At 35.0% G+C, this 8,105-nt stretch overlaps 1 long non-coding RNA gene across 1 annotated transcript; it reads left to right on the top strand.

Moving 5' to 3' along the window:
* The first annotated feature begins 1,951 nt into the window (after positions 1-1,951).
* Positions 1,952-6,841, top strand: LOC146736586 (uncharacterized). Its single transcript, XR_014930855.1, has 4 exons — positions 1,952-2,147; positions 3,323-3,523; positions 4,134-4,186; positions 6,565-6,841. It is a non-coding gene; the product is annotated as an uncharacterized LOC146736586 (long non-coding RNA).
* The last annotated feature ends 1,264 nt before the right edge of the window (positions 6,842-8,105 follow it).

The following is an 8,105-nucleotide window of genomic DNA, read 5'->3' as shown; positions in this document are numbered from 1 at the left end:
GTATGATCCTTCCAGAGACAAAGTCAATATCTGAATTTGATGTTGTGGGTTTTGGTGAGGGCGATACCACAATTGATGGTACGATCCTTCCAGAGACAAAGTCAATAGCTGACTTTGATGTTGTGGGTTTTGGTGGAGGCGTTACCACAACTGATGGTACGATCCTTCCAGAGACAAAGTCAATAGCTGACTTTGATGTTGTGGGTTTTGGTGGAGGCGTTACCACAATTGATGGCATGGTCCTTCCAGAGACAAAGTCAATAGCTGACTTTGATGTTGTGGGTTTTGGTGGAGGCGTTACCACAATTAATGGTATGGTCCTTCCAGAGACAAAGTCAATGTCTGACTTTGATGTTGTGGGTTTTGGTGGAGGCGTTACCACAATTGATGGGATGGTCCTTCCAGAGACAAAGTCAATGTCTGACTTTGATGTTGTGGGTTTTGGTGGAGGCGTTACCACAATTGATGGTATGGTGCTTCCAGAGACAAAGTCAATATCTGACTTTGATGTTGCGGGTTTTGGTGGAGGCGTAACCACAATAGCGGGTACTAATCTCTTTGATGTACATGCTTCGACTGTACCAGTCATAGTGATGGGATCTGTAAAGACAATGAAAAGCAAAATATATTATCCTAACCCCAACCTTGACGTATTTGGTTTTGAAACTTTTAGCATTCCGTGGTAAATGACGATGTGTTCTTTACGATTCAATCGGCTAGCGTATTCATACTCAGCAAATAAAAATATACAGAATAATACACACAATGGCAAAAAAAAATTACTATGATAAAGACTTTTCGTTTCTGGCACTATAAAATTCAAAAATATGACATGTTTTTCTTTCAATATTTAAGTGTAATCGGTAATTATTATTGTGTCCGTATGGAAAATATTTCTCTACATATGAATATTGTTATATAATTCCGAATTCATTTGTCAAAAACAAATCAAATGTTGATAACGGAAAGTGAATGTATAGTTGATGTATTCCACTGAAGCCTACCATTGTTACAGTATATACGAATAAACTCTTACGTTAGCAAACATAATAAATACATTACATTGATTACACGGTCTGTTTCAACTTCATCTGCTAAGAACCGTCTCCAAAAAGTCACATTTGGAAACAACTGTACAACAATATATGTTTGCTGACTTACCTTCATCCTGAAAAGTACTACAACACAGAAGTTTTCTAAACGCTTTTTTCAATCTGCCCATTTTAAACGTTAAATCGTGACGGAGAAAGTTCAAATGAAGTGTTCGGCGACAGAGTAACAGTAAGGTTTGTGATACAAATGAAACGTCAACCATAGCAACCGTGACGTAATAAACATAACGTAGTCTCGCAAAATATCGCGCGTCCTCACGTGAGTTCCAAAGACGCGCGCGTGATCTAACAGTCTGCCTGGCTTGCTGCGTATGGTTGTGTACAATAAAATATAGCAAGTTTTGAGTCACTTGGCATAGTTACGTAACAAGTACACCTGTTGGTACCCCCTGTGGTAACATTTACAATCGTGATAATAGAAGAAATTAAAGTTGCCCAATTCAATGACAATGTTAGACCAGGTCTTCGTAGCGTCACACATTTTGGACATTTGTGTTGATACAATGATTTTCCCCAGAATCGAAAGCGCTCTCCGATACTTGAGTACAAGTTACGATCTGCCCTCGATGTTCACTAGGATAACATTGTGATTGTGCGTAGAATTATACTACAAAAATTACCGTAAATGCATAGGCTAAATTATTTTACATCATGGCAATATCTTGATACTAAAAAGAATTCTGTCTCGTAAAGTAAATAAGTGTCGACGTCCATAAAATTCGGTATTGGGCTGCTTGATCCCGATACCGATTCCGATAACTTAAAAAAAAAAAGTGAAAGCGACCCGCGGTTGTATATCGGAGCGGTTGCTGTTGAAAAAAGAAAATACTTCCGAATTTGGTCTTCAGGTGGCGAGCTTTACACCCGATGCGTAGCAGACGCATGCGCGATATATCTGCACATGGTTAATTATCTGGAACATTTTGCTGATTTGCTTCTGGATATTTCGACGTTCACTGACAATATTTAGGACTATAACCAGTGAAAATGGGTGACATGAATAATTCCAATAAATCGATCGAGCTGTTTGTGAGGGTAAGTAACAATGAAAACCTCACAGTCCGAAGTATGCCTGGAATGTCTTGAGGTCCCTCCAAACTGTACGATGTTATTGACGTGCCAATACTATACTATGCAGCAGTTATTACAGGTAGTCCATGGATGTGGTTATATAAATCTACCCGCGTAGTATGATTTATGGCGTTCACATTTCAGTGTTGCAAGTGTCGTACGACAGGGACCTTTTTCGGAGACATGTCAAATTTCAATGGCGGACATTTCGCCCCGAACGAAATCTTTGCACTGAATTGAATGGTGGTTCGGAATAGAGCAAAATCGTGTTCTCATCTCATCAGTATTAGTTCAAATGCTAATTTGACTTATAAATGCGTCTCTTCATTTTAATTTTTTTAACTTTTGAATCGTCGAAATTCCAATGTATTTTTGTTTTCGCATTACTCACTTTACTGATATCTCAAAATATTCCAAAATTTATGTCTCGTTAATAACAAGTCTAATTAAAATAAGTTCCTAGTTTTGTCTTTTTTTAATTTAATTTAATTTAATTATTTTATTTTATTTTATTTTATTTTATTTTATTTTATTTTATTTTGATCTATTTTTTGTTTGTTGATAGTTTTTTAAAGTTTTGGTAATTGTGAATGGCAAACATAGATCCGACTCAATGCCCAATATAAATTCAAATCTTTTATATTGGTCAACGGCGCACTGATTGGTGGAAATAATTAACAAACAATTCCATTGCACACAATGCAATGTGTGCGGCTGTTGGATTATTGGCCATGAGCTCTCGTCAAATTCAGCACTTGAACTTGTGAGTGTGACATTTTGATGACATTGAATAGTCTAAATACACTGATAACCCTGCATATAAATAAGGACATTACAGTGTAACTACAATAAAGTTTTGATATCAAATAATGTTTTCCTGTTCACTGATATACTAAAGATGTTTGTATTAGATTCATATTCAAATATATTTACATTTAGTGAAACCTGTCTAAACTGAAAACCAATATGACTTCTGTCTACAGATATTCAGTCCATAAAGTTTGTTTATATAAGCTTATCAAAGAATGAAGAAACAAGTAAAAGTGTTTTGTTTAGACAAGTTTCTGGTTTACAGGGTTCTGTTGAATTTTCTATGCTAAACTTTGTAGAAGCTTAATTTTGTTATTCAATTTGTTCAGATTCCAGCCAATCACAAGCAGTTAACATCGTTGGTGATGATAACAAACAAAGCAAGACAGATAAGGAAGAAGACACATGTTACCAGCAGACAGCCTTACAAATGAATTTATTAAGTGTTGTATTCAACTCTGATCTAGACAATGGTGATATACAGAAATGAATAATACAAATCAGAATGGAGAAAACAGAAGGATAGAATGGTGAGTTAACTAGCTTACACCTCTCAGCACAAATTTGAATTTCTATATCTTGTATGTATAGGGTAATCTCGATACTCTGTTCAGGAATATCTCAACTAGTTTTTCATTAGAAGGTGGTTGTAGTCAAATTAGCCATCTACTACTGTCCATAATGACTTAATAGCCGTCTGCTTTTCTTAATACTGTTTGTAGAAGAATACAATTTAACTGTCTTTATTCTTGATTTGGTCGTTTGTCAAGATATCATTGGTTTACTAATAGAAATGTAGGAAATTGGCCATTATATGCTGACTTTAAAGATTCAGTCACCAAAAACTATTTTATCATTTTTTTTACATTTTATTTTTCCAAATTGACTGTTTTTGTAAATAACTGTGATACCGATTAAACCAGTGAACTTAGCTGTGAATCTTTCTACACTTACCTAGGGATTCTACATGGAAATTGATGTGTCCCTAGTTATCTAATTTTTTCCAACAGCTAGAGTTTCCAGATTAATAAATTCCTGGAGGTGACATGGACTGACATCGATAAATGTTTGGTTTAGACATGTTTCTAGCTTAACCAGGGTAATGTATATGGTAACAGTATACAATATATTTTTCCACAGATGCGGAAGATGAAGTGCCGAAATGGGAAAAAGAATTACAACAAGAATTGCAGGTTAGATGAATTAATATCGTCATAAATCATTCAGTGCGAAGAACTCCTAATAGTTTACTATGTTTATGTCATACAATGACTGATTTAAATAATCTGTGAAACGTTTAAATTACTGGAGGTGAAACCGCATCTCCTCGTTTGCCTTCTGAGGGCGCTGTCCTCTATTTGATAATACCCAATTATGTATAATGCAAAGTGAGTTCAGTCATTCCATTCCAAATAATTTAAATAATAATTAAATAATATTTCAAGTTTTGTTTCTAAATTCTTTTTTACTGCTGAATCAAATGAACATAATTTCCTACTAGTTGCGTATCAAAATGAAAATTCAAAAAACTATGAAAACAAAAAGTTATGTTCATGTCATCAGGCATAATTGTAGTCCCTGTTGGGACGCAGTCCAAAAACAGTGATTTATGGATTAGTCTTTGTGTGTGTGTCTGTTTGTCCATGTGTTGCCGCCCGATCTTAGTTTTGATTTTTCACGACAAGATTTGAATCTTAAATTTTATATTATATTGGGTCCAAAAAAAAAAAATACAGACCATGCCCGAGAGCTGGTGCAATGTTAAGTTGTGAAACGAAGTATATTCTAGGCAAGTTTACGAGCATGTTTGTACCGATCTTCTGCACTTGTTAACAATTTTAATTTAATATTGCCAGTAAACCCGGTGTGAACGGATGACGATTTTTTTTTGCGATGTTCAATTCGAGTGAAATTTACAGATGGCACAAAGCTTGAAATTTTCGGAAAATTCGGCCGCCATAATTCGATGTTAAACAAGGACTTCTTTAACATTAGCTTTCACGTTCATGGTGGGCTCTCGCGAGAAACAATACTGTTGTTCGTCCTCTTCGGGGACGGCTGAGTCGACAGTTTCAATGTCTTCAATATCAAAATCATTATAGTCTAGTTCTAAAATGTCGGGATCAACAAAATCACAATCGAAACCTAACTTTCTCTGTTGCCTGTTCGTCGCCATTTTGTTTTCTCTTGACGATCGCAAACAGATCGTTGGGGCGCTTGGGACAAAACGAAGATGAACCGAGCTATTATCGGGCGTTTTCATGATCGTTTCCAGTGGACAGGAAATTATGCAGACGCGATCTGGATTAACAGTAATCTGGTGGCGGCAACGCACTTACATTAAAACAAGTAAATACTGTGCAGCGTCCATCTCTAGTACGTCCATGGTACTGAAAAATCATCGAAATAAAGCATTTCTGGCATTCTCGGCTGTTTACAGATGGATTTTGTTCACATATGGTACATACATTGTACTTTATGGGTCCTTGATGTATGTCATTTTGTTTTTCAGATCGGATTAAAAATGGCCAACTGGTGGCCATTTTGTTTTAATGAATGTGGTTCTAGTGCCATTTCTCTGCTTTGACTGATTATATATTTTATATACTGTAAAAGGGGTAATTATTCACTGGGTTTTAATTTAGCTTATTTCACTGACTGGAAAATGCGCTAAATTAAAACCCAGTGAATATGTAAAATTTAGCATAGAACACATTGTCTAAATGATGAAACCGTGAATTTAAAACCCACTGAATATGCCTGAAATGGTAAATCAGTGAAATTTAAACCCAGTGAAAATTAATCATTTTACAGTATTCTAGATACATCATGTCATAGATGAACAGATGTATTCAAAATGGCCGACTGGTGGCCATTTTGTTTTAATGAATGTGGTTCTAGTGCCATTTCTCTGACATGCTTTGACTGATTATATATTTTATATATTCATTATACATCATGTCATAGATGAACAGATGTATTCAAAATGGCCGACAGGTGGCCATTTTGTTTTAATGAATGCGGTTCTAGTGCCATTTCTCTGACATGCTTTGACTGATTATATATTTTATATATTCATTGTACATCATGTCATAGATATACAGATGTATTCAAAATGACCGATCGGTGGCCATTTTGTTTTAATCATGTTCCAGAGCAATATCTGTCAATATGGACAAGTACTCGTTTGATGATCAGATACAAGATGACTGAATGTCAATCATTTTAATGTTAAAAAAATCATCGAAAACGAGCATTAGCTTCTGGATCCAAATTAATGTTTCAACTAAATTACTATAAACAAAACTGTATACCTTAAATTTGTTAACTAACAGGGACTGTGCCATGCATGGCTCGTCTTTGTGAATAGTAATCAAAGTTTATGTGACATTCACAGATTTAAATATTTGCAATAAATAAACTAAAATTATGTCAATCAGACCAAACCTAATTGTGTTTGTGATAATTTCTGTAATACAACTTTACACTAATAACAAGTCTCAGTTACTTGTAAAACCAGACATGTGAGTTTTGTTATTAATTCAACTCTGTTCTTCATTCACATCTCTAGGAATATGAAGTTGTTGAAGGAGAAGACAATGGTGATAATGAATAATGGGAGGATGAAATAAACCAAATGTTAGAAGATGAGACGCAGTAAAACATTTACATTAAGTTACAACTTTAGTAGATATTTAGAGTTGTATAAAAAATAAAAATATCATTATCACCAGTGTACTATAGAAACAGAGCATTGGTCATGTACCACATTTTTATTTCATTTTATTTTATTGGATGGAAAGACATTTAATACTAAGAGATATATTTGTATAAGTGAACCTATTACATCCATTGATGAGGTGTTTCATTGTCTGGTTTTCTGTTGTATTTGAGAGTAGTTAAAAGAAGGGTTTATTACCATGTTGTCATATGGTATATGGGTAGTGCTTGTGCCCTTGACATTGAGTTCCTGTTTACATGACTGGGATCATGTCAGGGCTCATCAGTCCTGTCATAGTACAACCCTGCAGGTTTATTGTTACCACAATTGACTAAAGCCAGCTCAAGCTAAACATGTTCACATGGTCATTATTGCTGCCTAGAGCTGATAAAATACTGTCGTGTAAAAGTTTTAGGACCAAATTTAATGTTATTGAGATACAGAATATGAAATGAAAACAAATTATGGGGTTATCAGACAAAAAAATTTTCAAATTTCAATGGAAATGGTAGTGTATCACCAAGAGCTTTACTTTAAAGTGACAAGTCTACAAGAGTTTCGTATACTGGAGATGTGATTTATTTCAAGCAACAGTGCAGGTCTGCTTAACACTATACAGCGAACGATCCGTAATGTAAGACCAAGCACATTCATGAACATCGTATTCACAATCTTAAGCTCCGTAAAAACTGAAAAATACAGATAAATACAAATAACAATAACGTAGCAACACAATTAAATTTATAGTAACGATATGCTAGGTATGTCGAATAATAGTAACAAATGATCGTTTTTCCGATCTACTCAAAACATCTAAAAAACTTGATAACAAGATAAATCTTGAACAAAAAGAAGGCAAAAATAGTGTAAATGCAACGGATACATTATGGGCACATATTTACCTCATTGGCGACCTGTAAAGCCTTGGGATAATCGAAAGTATCCGAAATTCACAGTGACATAACAGAAAACAGCTTTCATGTCTAGTATGTATCAACAAACGGCAAAAAAGGCGAATGGATACAATAGGGCAAGTCACTAAGAAAGATCAAATAAGTAATGAGTAAAAGTATTCAAAATACAACACAAAATAATTATTACTATCAATAAAAGACCCCAAACACAACAAGGAGTCTACAAATGCATAAAATTCATGAAACAAAAAGGAACTATTTTCTATGCGTAATGGCACACCACCGCGAAGGTGAAGCTATTCGATCTGTTTGTTTCGCGAGGCTCTTCCAACATTCTAAGAAAGAACATTTCAAATCTGCCAATAGAGGGCGGCAGCCACACTCCCACCCAAAATCATTTATGATTTTCTATAACATGTACCAAAAAACTTACGATAACGAGTGTACTCTATACTGCTCCCACCCATCAGGGCTACA

This window comes from Saccoglossus kowalevskii, chromosome 11 (assembly GCF_978046115.1).
Source record: "Saccoglossus kowalevskii chromosome 11, keSacKowa6.1, whole genome shotgun sequence".
Taxonomy (NCBI): Eukaryota; Metazoa; Hemichordata; class Enteropneusta; family Harrimaniidae; genus Saccoglossus; species Saccoglossus kowalevskii.
This window is presented reverse-complemented; position numbering and strand designations above follow the sequence as displayed.